The sequence below is a fragment of the Rhinoderma darwinii genome, chromosome 5, assembly GCF_050947455.1.
Source record: "Rhinoderma darwinii isolate aRhiDar2 chromosome 5, aRhiDar2.hap1, whole genome shotgun sequence".
Taxonomy (NCBI): domain Eukaryota; kingdom Metazoa; phylum Chordata; class Amphibia; order Anura; family Rhinodermatidae; genus Rhinoderma; species Rhinoderma darwinii.
In genome coordinates, this window is record NC_134691.1 from 186,099,595 (window position 1) to 186,114,095 (window position 14,501).

General features: G+C 42.6%; 2 protein-coding genes across 4 annotated transcripts in view; one reads left to right on the plus strand and one right to left on the minus strand.

Annotated features, from left to right (window-relative positions):
• Positions 1–14,501, plus strand: part of CTNNAL1 (catenin alpha like 1) — a 223,378-nt gene that overhangs the window by 146,192 nt on the left and 62,685 nt on the right. The window lies entirely within an intron of this gene.
• Positions 1–14,501, minus strand: part of ABITRAM (actin binding transcription modulator) — a 159,078-nt gene that overhangs the window by 47,064 nt on the left and 97,513 nt on the right. The window lies entirely within an intron of this gene.

The following is a 14,501-nucleotide window of genomic DNA, read 5'->3' on the forward strand; positions in this document are numbered from 1 at the left end:
AGTGACAGCACAGCTTCCGTTTCAGTCACCATTGATCTCAATGGTGACGGAAACCTCGCTAATGCTTTCCGTTCGTCACCATTCCTGCTGGTTTCCGGTTTTCCGACAGAATCAATAGCGTAGTCGACTGCGTTATGGCCTCGTCTACCTATCCACCTATTGGGTAATTGTTTGTCAAGAAAATTATGCACCGCTAAAGCATAGTGAGGAGGGCTTCATTTTGCTGAAAATCGAAGTCTTCATTTTCATGCTCCAACTGCAATTGTGGTATTGTGTTTTCTTGGAGCATGTTAAGGTACAGGTCTGAGGTAACCGTTGGATTGTAGAAGATCGGTCCAATTACCATTTTACATGAAAGGGCCACCCAAATTGTAACTCCAGGTTGATTCAACTGTTCAATTGTTGCAAGAGGGTTTTCTGTTGAGTAATAAACACAGTTGTGCCTATTAACATCACCGGAAAGTTTGAAGTTGGCTTCATCGGACCAAGTTATTTTTCTAATAATGCCGTGAACTTATGTTTCTACTTTCAAAAATGTAACAGATTAGACAAAAGTGAGAATATCACATTGGTGATGGCTGTGATCTCGGACCACCACTGTTTTCCAGAATAAAAGTGTGCTCAAACGTCATATATAGGAGTATGTAACAGAATATAGTATTATAAGTGACAGCCTGCACAGGGTAGAAGTTGTTAAACCAACTTGATTTGTATTTATGAAGAGGTGAGCAGAAGCCTAGACAGAGGGGCCGTTGTGGATATAGTGTTTATGGACTTTGCAAAGGCATTTGACACTGTCCCTCATAGACGTCTAATGGGTGATTTAAGGACTATTGGTTTACAAAGTATAGTTTGTAATTGGATTGAGAATTGGCTCAAGGACCGTATCCAGAGAGTTGCCTCCGGCATTTCCTAGCAGGCATTCACTACAGGCAGACTTGGGGGCCTTTATTAGGCCCCCGGCTGCCATCGGAGACACAGACACTCGGTGATCTTATCGCCGGGTGTCAGTGGGATGAGAGGGAGCTCCCTCTCTCAAAAACCACTCAGATGCGGCGCTCGCTATTAAGCGCCGCATCTGAGGGGTCAAACGGGTGAGATCGATACTTATATCGATCTCACACGTTAGGGCAGGGACGCCCCCAGCCCTCAGCTACATCTGGCAGCTGAGAGCAGGGAGATTTGACAGCTCCCTGCTCTGTTTATTTATTCTGATGCAGCGCCGTAAAAAGTCTTATGCATCAGAATAAAGCCCATTAGTGGCCGCCGTGAACAGGCTTATTGGCGGTCACTAACGGGATAATTTTCCTAATTTTTGAGGTGTATAATACCATCTATAAAGAATTTTCTTGGAAATCTCCACATGGTTAATGCATTTAGATAGTTTGGAGGACAAAGCAAATGATTTATTGCACTAATTTTTAATTACTTAGATGCGACCACAGCATCTAATTTGTTGAAAGAGGTAAGCCCGTTCAAACATCACCCCCCGCACCACGATGTGCTATTATGTCGTGGTGCGGGAACAGGTTAATAGAAAGGATGCCCTGGAGTTGGAAAAAAATACTAAGAAGAGCAACAAAACTAATAAGGGGCATGGAGAATCTTACTCATGAGGAAAGATTAATTAAAATAATTATATTTATTTAGTCTTGATAAGAGGCGTTTAAGGGGGACATGTTTAACTTGCATAAGTGTATAAATAGCCCGTACCAAAAATATGGTAAAAATCTGTTTCATGTAGAATCCCCTCAAAAGGCAAGGGAGCCCTTCCTCCATCTGGATAATAAAAAGGGTAAATCTCTTTACCATAAGAGCTGTGAATCTGTGGAATAGTCTACCGCAGGAGCTGGTCACAGCAGGGTCAGTAGACGGCTTTAAAAAAGGCTTAGATAATTTCTTAGAATGAAAAAATATCAGCTCCTATGTCAGTGTGTAGAATTTTTGTTTTACATACTGATTCACTCTGATCGCGGTGAGCAGATTGGTTCACGCCTTGTGGATTTCTTACTTTTCTCTGGATCAAAGTTCTAAAGTTTACCCATATCACTTCTCTTTCCAATATCCCTTGGTTGAACTTCATCGACATATGTCTTTTTTCAACCGTAAGAATTAGGTAACCTTTTTGGCACAGCTCAGATGTTTTGACTGGAAATTTAATAGAACCTACTAATCAAATCTCTGAGATGTGCCAGAAGGGTTTGATCTCTCTATAGAGCCCTTTTATTCTGAAAATCAGTAGTGTTCCAAGGTAATAGACTTCACAATTGTGATCTTCTAATATGTACCTATGATCAATGTTTCCTCTAACTCTTGGCAGCTCCCGAGCGGATCAGTTAGGGAGCAGGGCAAGTCTCCATCAATAGTGGGCGATCTGATGAACAAAAGTAATACCCCCAGTAAACGCTAATGTAGCATACTAAATAAGAGACGAAAACTTATTTTAAATTAGTTTTAATTACTTTTTTAAATACTATAATATTACAAGTCCACCAGTAAAATAGACTGTTATAAACACCAAGTATGGGCATCAATGAAAGAATCCTTCATTACACCACTGTGGCTTCTGCCACACAAAGCCCCCCTGTAGATAGCGCCACAAAGCCCCCCTGTAGATAGCGCCACAGCCCCCCTGTAGATAGTGCCACAGAGCCCCCCTGTAGATAGCGCCACAGAGCCCCCCTGTAGATAGCGCCACGCAGCCCCCCTGTAGATAGCGCCACGCAGCCCCCCTGTAGATAGCGCCACGCAGCCCCCCTGTAGCTAAAGCCACGCAGCCCCCCTGTAGCTAAAGCCACGCAGCCCCCCTGTAGCTAAAGCCACGCAGCCCCCCTGTAGCTAAAGCCACGCAGCCCCCCTGTAGCTAAAGCCACGCAGCCCCCCTGTAGCTAAAGCCACGCAGCCCCCCTGTAGCTAAAGCCACGCACCCCCCTGTAGCTAAAGCCACGCAGCCCCCCTGTAGCTAAAGCCACGCAGCCCCCCTGTAGCTAAAGCCACGCAGCCCCCCTGTAGCTAAAGCCACGCAGCCCCCCTGTAGCTAAAGCCACGCAGCCCCCCTGTAGCTAAAGCCACACGGCAATCCCCCCTCTCCTTGTGTATACTGCCACACGGCAATCCCCCCTCTCCTTGTGTATACTGTCACACGGCAATCCCCCCTCTCCTTGTGTATACTGTCACACGGCAATCCGCCTCCCCTTGTGTATACTGTCACACGGCAATCCGCCTCCCCTTGTGTATATACTGCTACGCAGCAATCCCCTCCCCTTGTATATACTGCCACGCAGCAATCCCCCCTCCCCTTGTACATACTGCCACGCAGCAATCCCCTCTTGTATATAGTGCTACACAGCCCCCCTCTCCCCTTATATATAGTGCTACACAGCCACCCTCTCCCCTTGTATATAGTGCTACACATCCCCCTCTCCCCTTGTATATAGTGCTACACAGCAATCCCCCCCCCCCTGTATATTACCACACAGCAATTCCCCCCGTGTATATACTGCCACGCAACAATCCCCTTCCTCTTGTATACAGTGCTACACAGCCCCCCTCTCTCCTTGTATATACTGCCACACAGCAATTCCTCCCCCTGTATATTACCACACAACCCCATCAAAAAGAAAAAGATTGTACTTACCTTGCCCCGCTCCTGCAACGGAAGGAGCGCTACTCTGCCTCTCAGGCAGGACGCATGCGCAGACCAGTGTGATGTCATAACGCCAGCCTGCGCAGGAAGTCTTCCCAGCGCCTTATAGGCTGCAGGCCTAATGTGGCCTGCAGCCTACATTATTCATTTGTATCTGCCTATGATATGTCAGACAATGATTTTTACTGGATTTGCCCATTAAAGTATACCAGTTATGAGAAAGGTGCACTTTAAGCAGGGGCAGATACAAGACGCCAGAAACCGTTAGACTAGTTAGCGCTTACCCGGAGGGTCAGAATCCACACATTATTTTGACACTGCAATTCTAAGTTATGCTAGTTTAAAGATTTTATGGATCTTTTAACATCAAGAAGAACAACATTTAAATGGGTTGTCCAAGAGTTAAAAAAAATGTTTTATTAAATGCAGCAAAGTTTATGTAATGATTTATTTTTTTATATTAGTACTATTTAACCCCTTAAGGACAGTCAATTGTATACATCCATACAAAGCGTGACATCCAAGGTTCATTGTGTAAAAGGTCCACTTTTTCATGAAGGTCCATGTAATAAGACCACAAAAATGTTCTGAATATACTACCAACTCGTCTGCACCATATAGCTATATATCATAAGATAATGTACAGTGTGGGTGCTGATATGTATTTGCCACTACATTGATCAAATGTAGCATGCAGCATTTAGATCGCTATATATATATGTGTGTGTGTGTGTATGTATGTGTATATATATATATATATATATATATATATATAATTTCATATCTAACTATCAAAGAAACATTTTATATATACACCTCCATCTAGTTTAGTGTTGAGGAACCAATCAAAAATATACCCACTTGACTGCTACCTTGGCTGCAATCTGTGTCTGCGAATACGCTATTGTTCAGTGCCTGGGCAGGAGCCGCACAGGAAGTGGTCAGTCAAGTGATTACATCAAGTGATACATCAAGTGATTGTCTGCAATGTTTATACCACATTGGTATGAACAGCAGGAATTCCACAATTCCTAATTACAATTCACAGTTTATGATCTTATAGCAAATCTTCCTATAATGTGGCCAACCCCTTTTAATATTTACACATAAAATGAGATCCAATTAGGTCTGTAGATTATGTGAAATGTTCTCAGTACGTTGGTAAGGATTGAAGAAACTAATCTGTATTCTCCAATAATACTCAATACAAGTAAATCTCTAGAATTTATGATTAAATAGAAATTTGCATTTATGAAACCGATTACAAACTTTCTATTACCCTGCTGTTTCTTCTAGTAATGATGCAGTTATGAGCTTGTTTTATTCCTTACGATGAACACTCATTTGTATGTAAATAAGGACATATGAATTTACTGGCACACCGTTTAATGCGTTTTACAATTCCTTCTCATCCTAGTATTTGCTTTTTTGCTTTACGGCATGAAAATAAAGCAAACATAATCTTCTAATTACGTAATTTGGCAGTCCGTGTCGAAATTCACATTCTACTTCACCTAATAATAAAGTGAAGATTAATTAAACAATTTACTCAGTGAGCACATACCCACTCTTATAAGAAATTAAAGAAGACCTGTCACTAGGTCATCAAATCGAACCTGCATATCAGACCGGAGTCCCGCTATTCCTCTAATTCCGGCGCTGTATATATTTTTTTGTTCCTGTGTCCCCCCTTCTGTTCCTGAGCTATGGCTGCCGTTGTTTCGGCGTCCGATATGCAAATTTACTGTAGTTAGCCAACAGGGAGCGAACTACAATGATTCTCCTGAGGTGCATTCAACTTCACTGTCACGTAGCGGGTTAGTGGACCCACTAGGCCGTACCGCCATAGCGGGGAGGCAGCTGGCCAAACAGCAGGAAACCCCATCAATACAATGTCCCTCACAAGGGTACCTGGATAGTCCAGACAGTAGCCGCAGCTCTGGCACTGATGGAGGTGGGTGCAGCAGATAACGCCAAACGTGGCGGATGACGCAGGTGCCGCAGGTTGTGCCAGACATGGCGGATTCCTCCGGACGTGTCAGATAACACAGGACGTGGCACGACTCAATACTAAGGGCACAGCACAGGAACAGGTAACAAGGCACGGGTAACAACTGGAACGGGAAGCACTAAGGGACCATTTGCAAGACAGACTGGGAAAACTAACAATGCTCCGGCAAGGATCAGAAGGCCTGGGCCGCCTTATAGACCAGGAAATCGTGGCAGTTGATGATGATGACGATCTCCTTTAAGGCCGGGCACGAGCGTGCGCGCGCACCCTACGGGACACAGCAGACCGGAGCAGAGCGGAAGTGAGCACTGGCGTCTCCTAGGAAGGAGATGGGGAACAGCGCTCACGGATCTATGGCTGCGGGCGTCGGGAGGTGGGTAAACCCGACGGCCCGCGGCCATGGACGCTACATTTTCTGCCTTTCACACTTTCCAATCAGCGTGGAGCAGCTTCAAACCGGTCAGGGCAAGCCTGATCTTGCGAGAACACGCTGGGTAAAGATTTCAAAGCGGGTCTGAAGCTGCCTTGCGCTGATTTTACAGCTCTAGAGGCTTTGAAGCTAGCTTAACAGCAGGAGAATTATTGTAGTTTACACCCTGTTGGCTAACCACGGTGAATTAGCATATCGGGCGCCAAAACAACAGAGGTGGTGCCCAGGAACAAAAAAATAAGTGGCACTGGAATCGGGGACAGCTGGTTTTAGGTCAGATATGCATTTTCGATTTGATGATTTAAAGAGGCTCTGTCACCAGCGTTTGCAGGTAAGTAGCTACATCGACTTACCTGCAAACGCCGATGCTGCTGCAGAATCATCTGTAGCCTCTGGTGCCGACACGATGCAGGACCTGGGGCAGGAAGTGAGTGACGACACAGCGTGATCTCTCGAGAACACGCTGTGTGTCTGCACTGCCAGAAGCTGGGCGTTCTGAAGAGACGTGGATGATACTTCTCATCAGAACGCCCAGCTAGTAAAAGAAGTAAAAACGCCCCGATGTACGCACATAATACACGCCCACTTTGACTTTTACTTTAAACACGCCCACTTGGACTTTTCCAAGCCTCATTTGCATAAATACAAAAATGGTCATAACTTGGCCAAAAATGCTCGTTTTTTAAAAATAAAAACGTTACTGTAATCTACATTGCAGCGCCGATCTGCTGCAATAGCAGATAGGGGTTGCAAAATCTGGTGACAGAGCCTCTTTAAGATCTGGTCAGAAAATGACATTTAAAATCCTGGGGGGTTTTTTTATACACCTTTTTTTAATAATTTTGGTATTCTTATAAAAATAATTATTTGGCTCTCCACAAAAAAAAGTCCTCGAAATATTATCAGATTTCTTGTTACAAAAAGCTGATATTTCCTGCTCTCTGTAAGGGTCTCTCTGCCGTGTAAATGAGCGCCGATCAACGAGACAGCTCGTAGGTAGGTTAGTAAGGTAACACAGAAAAGACAGAATTGCTATTTCGGTCTGTGAAGTGATTCTCATAATTTTGAGTTTTGGCAACAGCCCCCCCCCATCCCCAATGAATAATTTGTTGGTCTTTCAGATCATAGATATTAACCCTGTAATGACCTGAACATTTTTCATTCTTAAATTTATTTTCCCTCTTCGCTTTTCAAGGGCCATAACTTTTTTTTATTTTTCCATTGAGCGTTTTTTGTGTTTTTTTGCGGGACGATCTGTCGTTTTTAAATGCACCATTTAATGTACTGGAAAACGTTAAAAAATCATTTTGTGGGGTGGGGTGGAATGAAAAAAAACCCAATCCTCTTCCCCATAGTTTTTGGGGTTTTGTTTTTACAGTGTTCACCCTGTGGTAAAAATGGCATGTTAACTTAATTCAGCGGGTTAATACGAATACGGCGATACAAAATTGATATAGTTTTTTTTTATGTTTTACTACTTATACAAAATAAAAAATTTTTGTTAATTGCTGTGTCACCATACTGGGACTCAGATTTTTTTAATTTTTTTTTAAATCAAGTAATTTTTTATTTTTTCAGCAAAAAGAAAACATTTGTGATACAACACAACACCCCAAATACACATTCCCCCCTCCCCCCATCTTCCAGAGCAAATATGACCATGAGTACACAGTATTCTGACATATAACAATACCAAAAATATTACATAATTCGGGACTCCAAAATCTTTTATATTTCCATTGGTGGAGCTGGAGATGGTGTGACCAGGCTTGTTTTTTGCCCCTTTGACATACACTATGGGTGGTCGTAATTGGGTTAACATATGGTAGTGTTCTAGGTGTCGTCATTGTGACGATTTTTAATCTGTACTTCCATAGCCACCTAAGCCATGCATGTCAGCGACTAAGCCCATTGTATTATTTGCTGTTGAAGGCCCTGCCATGATGCAAAAGACAGCAACCCTGATCTTATCGTTGGCCTGTGTGTTCATCACTACATGGCCCAATGTATTTTAGTAGTATGATTACAGTATATTTTTCAATTGCGCAGAAATCCTTGTCTTTTATTCAATAATAAATTGAGAAGCCTTTTCAGGACGAGGCACCATTTAGCTGTTTTTATTTGTTGGGCTAGCGATGTGATTTTTTTTTTTTGTTCTGATCAATACAGGTTTCTTTTATCATTTTTACCTACATAATTTTTGCTTTTAATGCATTTTTAGACTTATAATTTGAAGATATAGTAAAAACAAATATGCATTTTTTTTTTTTTTTACTTTCTAGCTATTTTTTTTCTAGTAATAATACAGTGTTACCCTAAAAAAGACATGTATATTTTTATGTCTGTTTTAAGCGCTAGCCTTACGACATTGATTTGGCAAGGGAATTTTTTTTTTGGGGGGGGGCTTTTTTTATGTTTATATTTTATTTACTTTTACTTTTTATTTTTTTGTTGTTTTGGCCTGTCCCTCAAAGGTCAGAAAAGACCTTAAGGGGACTTTACAATTACATTTTAATTCCTTAACAGTTTTTCCACTGTAACTGGGGCTGCATAGTAAGCCCTGTTATAGTGACTACTGTCAAAACTGTGCTGGGTATAGACCCAGCAGCAGACTCCTGCTAACGGCATCCTGGCGATTGTGTGACCAGTCACATGACCACTGGGACTAATAGAGGGAGCAGCCTCTATTTTATACACCGCGCTCATTGAGCGCAGTGTACGTGAGTACAGAGAAGACAGAAGCGGTGAAAACCACTTCTGTCTTCTCTCCAGGGTCCCTGGTGGTCTCTGTCTGCCGGTCACCCGATATTCAGCTGCCCAATCGCTCAGGCAGCAAGTTCAAACCTGGGCTGTATATATACAGTGGCCAGTAAAGCGCCTGTTCCATAAGGTGCAATGCTTTGGATAACAGTCATTGAGCAATGTTTTCTAAAGACTCAACTGAAAATACTAGGACGTACAGCTCTTGTTTAATCACAAATAGTGCTTTCATGACAGCGTTTAGGAATCTACAGTTAAATACTGCTAGTGGTCAAAACCTGTAAGCATGAAGTATGCTCAAGCAATGCATAAACTGATCATATAGATCATGCTTTATTTTTAGCACTCTTGATAAAAATAAAACATAATCGATTTGACAAATTACACTGGTGCAGTTTTTCGCCCGGAATGTCCACTGCGGAAAATTGCAGCACTTAGCCGGCCTGCTAGCAGGACAGCCTCCTGGGATGACGTTTCATAGTTTAATAGTCACATGGGATGAAGCGTCGTCCCAGGTGGCCGGCCCTTTGACATCATCCAGCCTGGCCTCCTGGGATGATGTTTCAGCCCATGTAACCGCCGCTACAGCCTGTGATTGGCTGCATCAGTCACACGGATGAAACATCATCCCAGGAGGTGGCGCTGGAGGGAGGAACAGAGACTCCTGAGTAAGTATGAGGGGTTTTTTTCTGAGTTGCGAACCGCCGCAAAAAAATGCAACAACTGCTATGTGTTGCAGGATTTACCTTCCCACTGAGTTCAATGGGTAAATCCCGCAACAAATAAGCAGCATTTACACACGTACAACTGACATGCTGCGGAATAAAATTCCGCACCGCAGTTCAATTTCTGAGTGGTTTTTTTCCGCTCAGTATTTACGCAGCGTGTGGATGGGATTTGTTTTATCTCAGCCACTTTGCTGCTACTGTATTTGTTACGGATTTTCCGTAACTAATTTAGTCGCGGATAAAACGCAGTATTTATGCAACGTGTGAACTGACCCTCCCTCTGACAGTCCGTTTGGAATTGTATGCATTAAGTGACACCCGGTTGTCACCATTTCCCTTGTCCTGTGGTAGGGGCATACCACTTAGACGCTGTGTAATCAGTGCTGACAGTATCATATTGTATAGGGACATACCCTATTGAGAAGGGGGACGGTATCACCTAGTTTTCAATTCAGGTATTACCACAAGGAAAAATAGAGGAACAGCACAGTGCAGAGTTCGAAGAAAAGATTCTCCAGAACGGTTATTTTATGTGGTATACAAGTATTTACTAAAACAGAGGTGTCAAGAGCGGTGACAGGTCTTCATTAATATATACTTAAAGTGAAATTCACAGTTACAACTTTGTAAATACTTTGCGTTACTGTATTTGCAAGTTATTTCTTGTTTTCTCCATTCATATACAGTACCTGACTGCTTTCAATACTTGTAGAAAGCAGTTTAGCTTCATTCCTCTGTCCGACATGTGATCTAATAGTTTAGTTTGAAGAATAGAACGGTCATCTGAGCTCCCACAATACACTGCTCTCTGGTAACAGGAGTCCAGCAGAATTCTGAATGCACCTTTCTGTCTGAACAGCCGATAAAACATCATGTAATTTAAAAAGTGGTAGAAGATGAGTAAATCACATTATTTACAAATTTCCTTAAATTTTATTTAAACTGTGGAATATTGTGAAATGTAATTCAAGAGTAAAGTTTTCCTTTAACTTTCCAAACACCTGAAATAATGTGCTTGCTATCATGAGGGCATGGAACTACCCAACAAGCCATGATTTGCTTGATGAACATTACATTTTTTGCTGATTCATCCTTAAAATACATGTTTAAGTCATTAAAGCTTAAAGGCTATGTATGAACCAAAAAAAGTGTTTTAAATGGACAATTCGGGTATGTTCACACCCTTATAAAAAAACGTCTGAAAATACGGAGCTGTTTTCAAGGGAAAACCGCTCCTGATTTTCAGACGTTTTTTTTACCACTCGCGATTTTCGCTGCGTTTTTCACGGCCGTTTTTGGAGTTTTTTTCGATAGTCTATAGAAACGGCTCCAAAAACATCCCAAGAAGTGTCCTGCACTTCTCTTTTGCGGACCTTTTTTTTACGCGGAAAAAAAGCAGCGAAAAACACTCCGTCGGAACAGAACGCCGTTTTGCCATGGGCAGATGTTTGGAGGTGTCCTGCTTCCGATTTTTCGGCCGTTTACGGGCAGAAAAACAGCCGAAAATAGGCCGTGTGAACATGCCCTAACTTTTCAAACAACTTCTAATAGAAGACCTGATATAGATCAACTTTGTAATTGATTTACTGTTCAAATTTCAGTTGTTTTATCCATGCAAATTCTATTTGAAGTTACTGCCACTAGGTGTCTCCCTTCCTGTAATCAGCTGTCCACCCCTTGTTGTCAAGCAAAGTCTGTCCCTGGTTACAGAGTAGAATTGAGGGACTGTAGAAGTAGAAGGGGCAGTGTATCACTTCACTGCCTGCTATAACTTTATATGGTGAGAGGAGGGGGTACAGGAGCAGGGAACAGAAAAAGTGAGTCCACAACAGACACACTGCATACATGTCTATGGAGAGGGGAGAGGTGAGCAGGGGGAGGAATCGGGAGCAGAGTGAGAAAAACAGACTTGCTGGTAAGATTTCTATGTCACCCCAGTGCTAGATTCTCTGGTACACTGGTCTGTTCGGCTGTATAATCTCCACCGTGCATCTGCAGCTTCTATATCTATCTATCTACCTATCTATCTATATAATATGTGTGATAGAGATGGTAGAGCAAGATTCTCCTCTTCTATGTGTGCAGTGTATAGTAGACACAATAGCCGTTAGGATTCGCCCCCTAGCTCAGAGACCACTGAGAATTAGAGAGAGGGCCTACAGAGGGGACAACTGCTAAATAATGCCACGTAATGGCCAGAAATAATATTCCTCATGTGCACACTGATGACAGCTTATTCTGTTATTCTGAAAAGTTACCTGAAAAGTTAGGTATGCTGTAAAGCAACTTTTTTAACCCCTTCCCGCTGCAGCCATTTTTCGGATTTCACTTTTGTTTTTACGGAGTTCACCGTCCGGTAAAAACGGCATGTTAACCTTATTCTGCGGGTCAATACGATTACAGCGATATCAAATTTATATATATTTTTTTATGTTTTACTACTTTTACAAGGAAAAAAAATATTTAAAAAATAAATAAAATTTTGTCGCATAATTCTGCTGAGAGCCATAACTTTTTTTTATTTTTCTGTCGATTTTAGCGGTATGAGGGCTTATTTTTTGTGGGGCGAGCTGTAATTTATATTGGTACAATTTTGGGGTACATGAGACTTTTTGGTCACTTTTTATTTCAGTTTTTGGCGGGTTTTTTACGGCGTTCACCGTGTGGGCTAAATAATGATATATTGTAATAGTTCAGAATTTTACGGACGCGTCCATACCAGTTATGTTAATTTGTTATTTTTTTTACCTTGTAAAAATGGGAAAAGGGTGTTTTTTTTTACTTTTTTTATTTATTTTTTAATTTATAAAAAAAACCTCTATTTCATGGTTTTTTACTTGTCCCCCTAGGGGACTTGAACCAGCGATCGCTTTGACGATATACTGCAATACTAATGTATTGTAGTATATCGCGATTCTGACAGATTCCTATGAATGAAGCCCTGCCGGAGGCCGGGCTTTATAGGAGTACAAAGATGGGAGACCTGGGGGTCTTCATCAGGCTTCCATGACAACCAATGGCACCCCCAGATCTCACCGCAGGGGAGGCGTTGGAACGTTGCAGGGGGTTGCGCCCCCTTTTTTTCAGTGATTTAAATGCCGTGACCATGGCGCTATTGACCATGGCGCTATTGACCATGGCATTTAACGGGTTAAATGAGTGGGATCCCGTTCATTACCCGGAAGTGTGGGCTGTAACACACAGCCGACACACTCGTCCTATGGAGCGGACTCAGCCCGTGAGCCCGCTCCATACTCCCCACACCCGACGTGCGCTGTATATATACGGCGGATGTCGGGAAGGGGTTAATTGACTTTAATAAAAAAAATACTTAAGATACAGATTCAATCTATCTAGTCTTGTAAACATAGATGTTGTATCATTCTGTCAAAGCCACGGCTGTCCGGTCAGCTAAGCTGACCGCTATATAGAAAGCTGGTCCTTTGTGTCTCTGACAAACATGATCCAGTTAATAACGATCACATCTAATTTCATAACTTAGAAAAAGTTAAAAAAAAGTTTAACTAAAGTCAATTTAAAAGTTTCTTTAAATCACTTAAAACACTAATGTAGTAAAAACAAAAAAATTTGTTCAAAGGTGTACAAAGCCTTTAAAGAAGCCCTCCAGCAAAATCCAACCATTTTAAAATGTGATTAAGTGAAAGGTAGTGCAGTGTTTTGGCTTACCGGGCCGCTACGTTTCCGGGCTGCTGCTGGGTCACGTGATCGCCACTCTGACTACCTGAATCCTACAGCGTCGGCTGTTTCTAAATGCAAGTCTATGAGAGTCTCAATGGGAGTCTCATAGACAGATGCTGTAGGATTTTGTGTGGTCGATGGGGACATGACCCAACGGCGGCCCGGAATGGAGTAGCTAAGTGGCAAATAAAGTGCCTGGTAAGCCTATACAAGCTCACTACATTTCACTTTCAAATGTGGAGGGGGGGGGGATTTTGCTGGAGGGCAATCACCGTCTGAGGCCGGAATCACACGAGCGTGTGCGTTTTGTGCGCGCAAAAAACACGGCGTTTTTCACGCACAGAAGTTACATAACCGCTCCGTGTGTCAGCAGCGTATGATGCGTGGCTGCGTGATTTTTGCGCAGCTGCCATCATTACGACACACTGTATGTTTCTAAACAGAAACGCACAAATATAGGACAGGTCGTGAGTTTTACGCAGCGGACTCACGCTGCGTAAAAATCACAGTCTGTCTGCACGGCCCCATAGACTAATATAGGTCCGTGTGAGGCGTGTGAAAATCACGCGCGTTGAACGGACGTTTATCACGTTCGTCTGAATAAGCCCTTATGAAAAGCTCTGCAACTTCATAATATATTTAATGTTTGAATTCCTTATCTTCTTTAAGATTTACTTCCAGCGACTGGTAACAGCCATTATGTAGTCCTGCTTTCACACAGGTGCAGTATGTTAGGGTATGTGCACACGGCTTATTTTCGGGCCAAAAACGTCAGAAAAATCGTAAGCAGAACGCCTCCAAACATCTGCCTATTTCAATGGGGAAAACGGCGTTCTGTTCCGATGGGGCGTTTTTTTATGTGGCCGTTTTGAAAAACGGGCGCAAAAAAAAAAGTGCATGTCACTTCTTGAGCCGTTTTTGGAGCTGTTCTTCATTGACTCTATAGAAAAACCGCTCCAAAAACGGCCATAAAAATCATAGCGAAAAACGCGAGTTGCTAAATAAAAATGGCTGAAAATCAGGAGCGGTTTTCCCTTGAAAACTGCTCCGGATTTCCAGATGTTTTTTGCTAAGAGTGTGAACATCGCTTTACTGTGCATCAGTGTAGACTGGAGTTCTGTATACTAGAGCCATTTGTGTTTCTGCCATGTTTAGCTGTCAGAGAATGACTTACACCGACGCCCCCTCTATCAAACCCTCACCTGTGAGCAGGACTTGGTTGGGAAA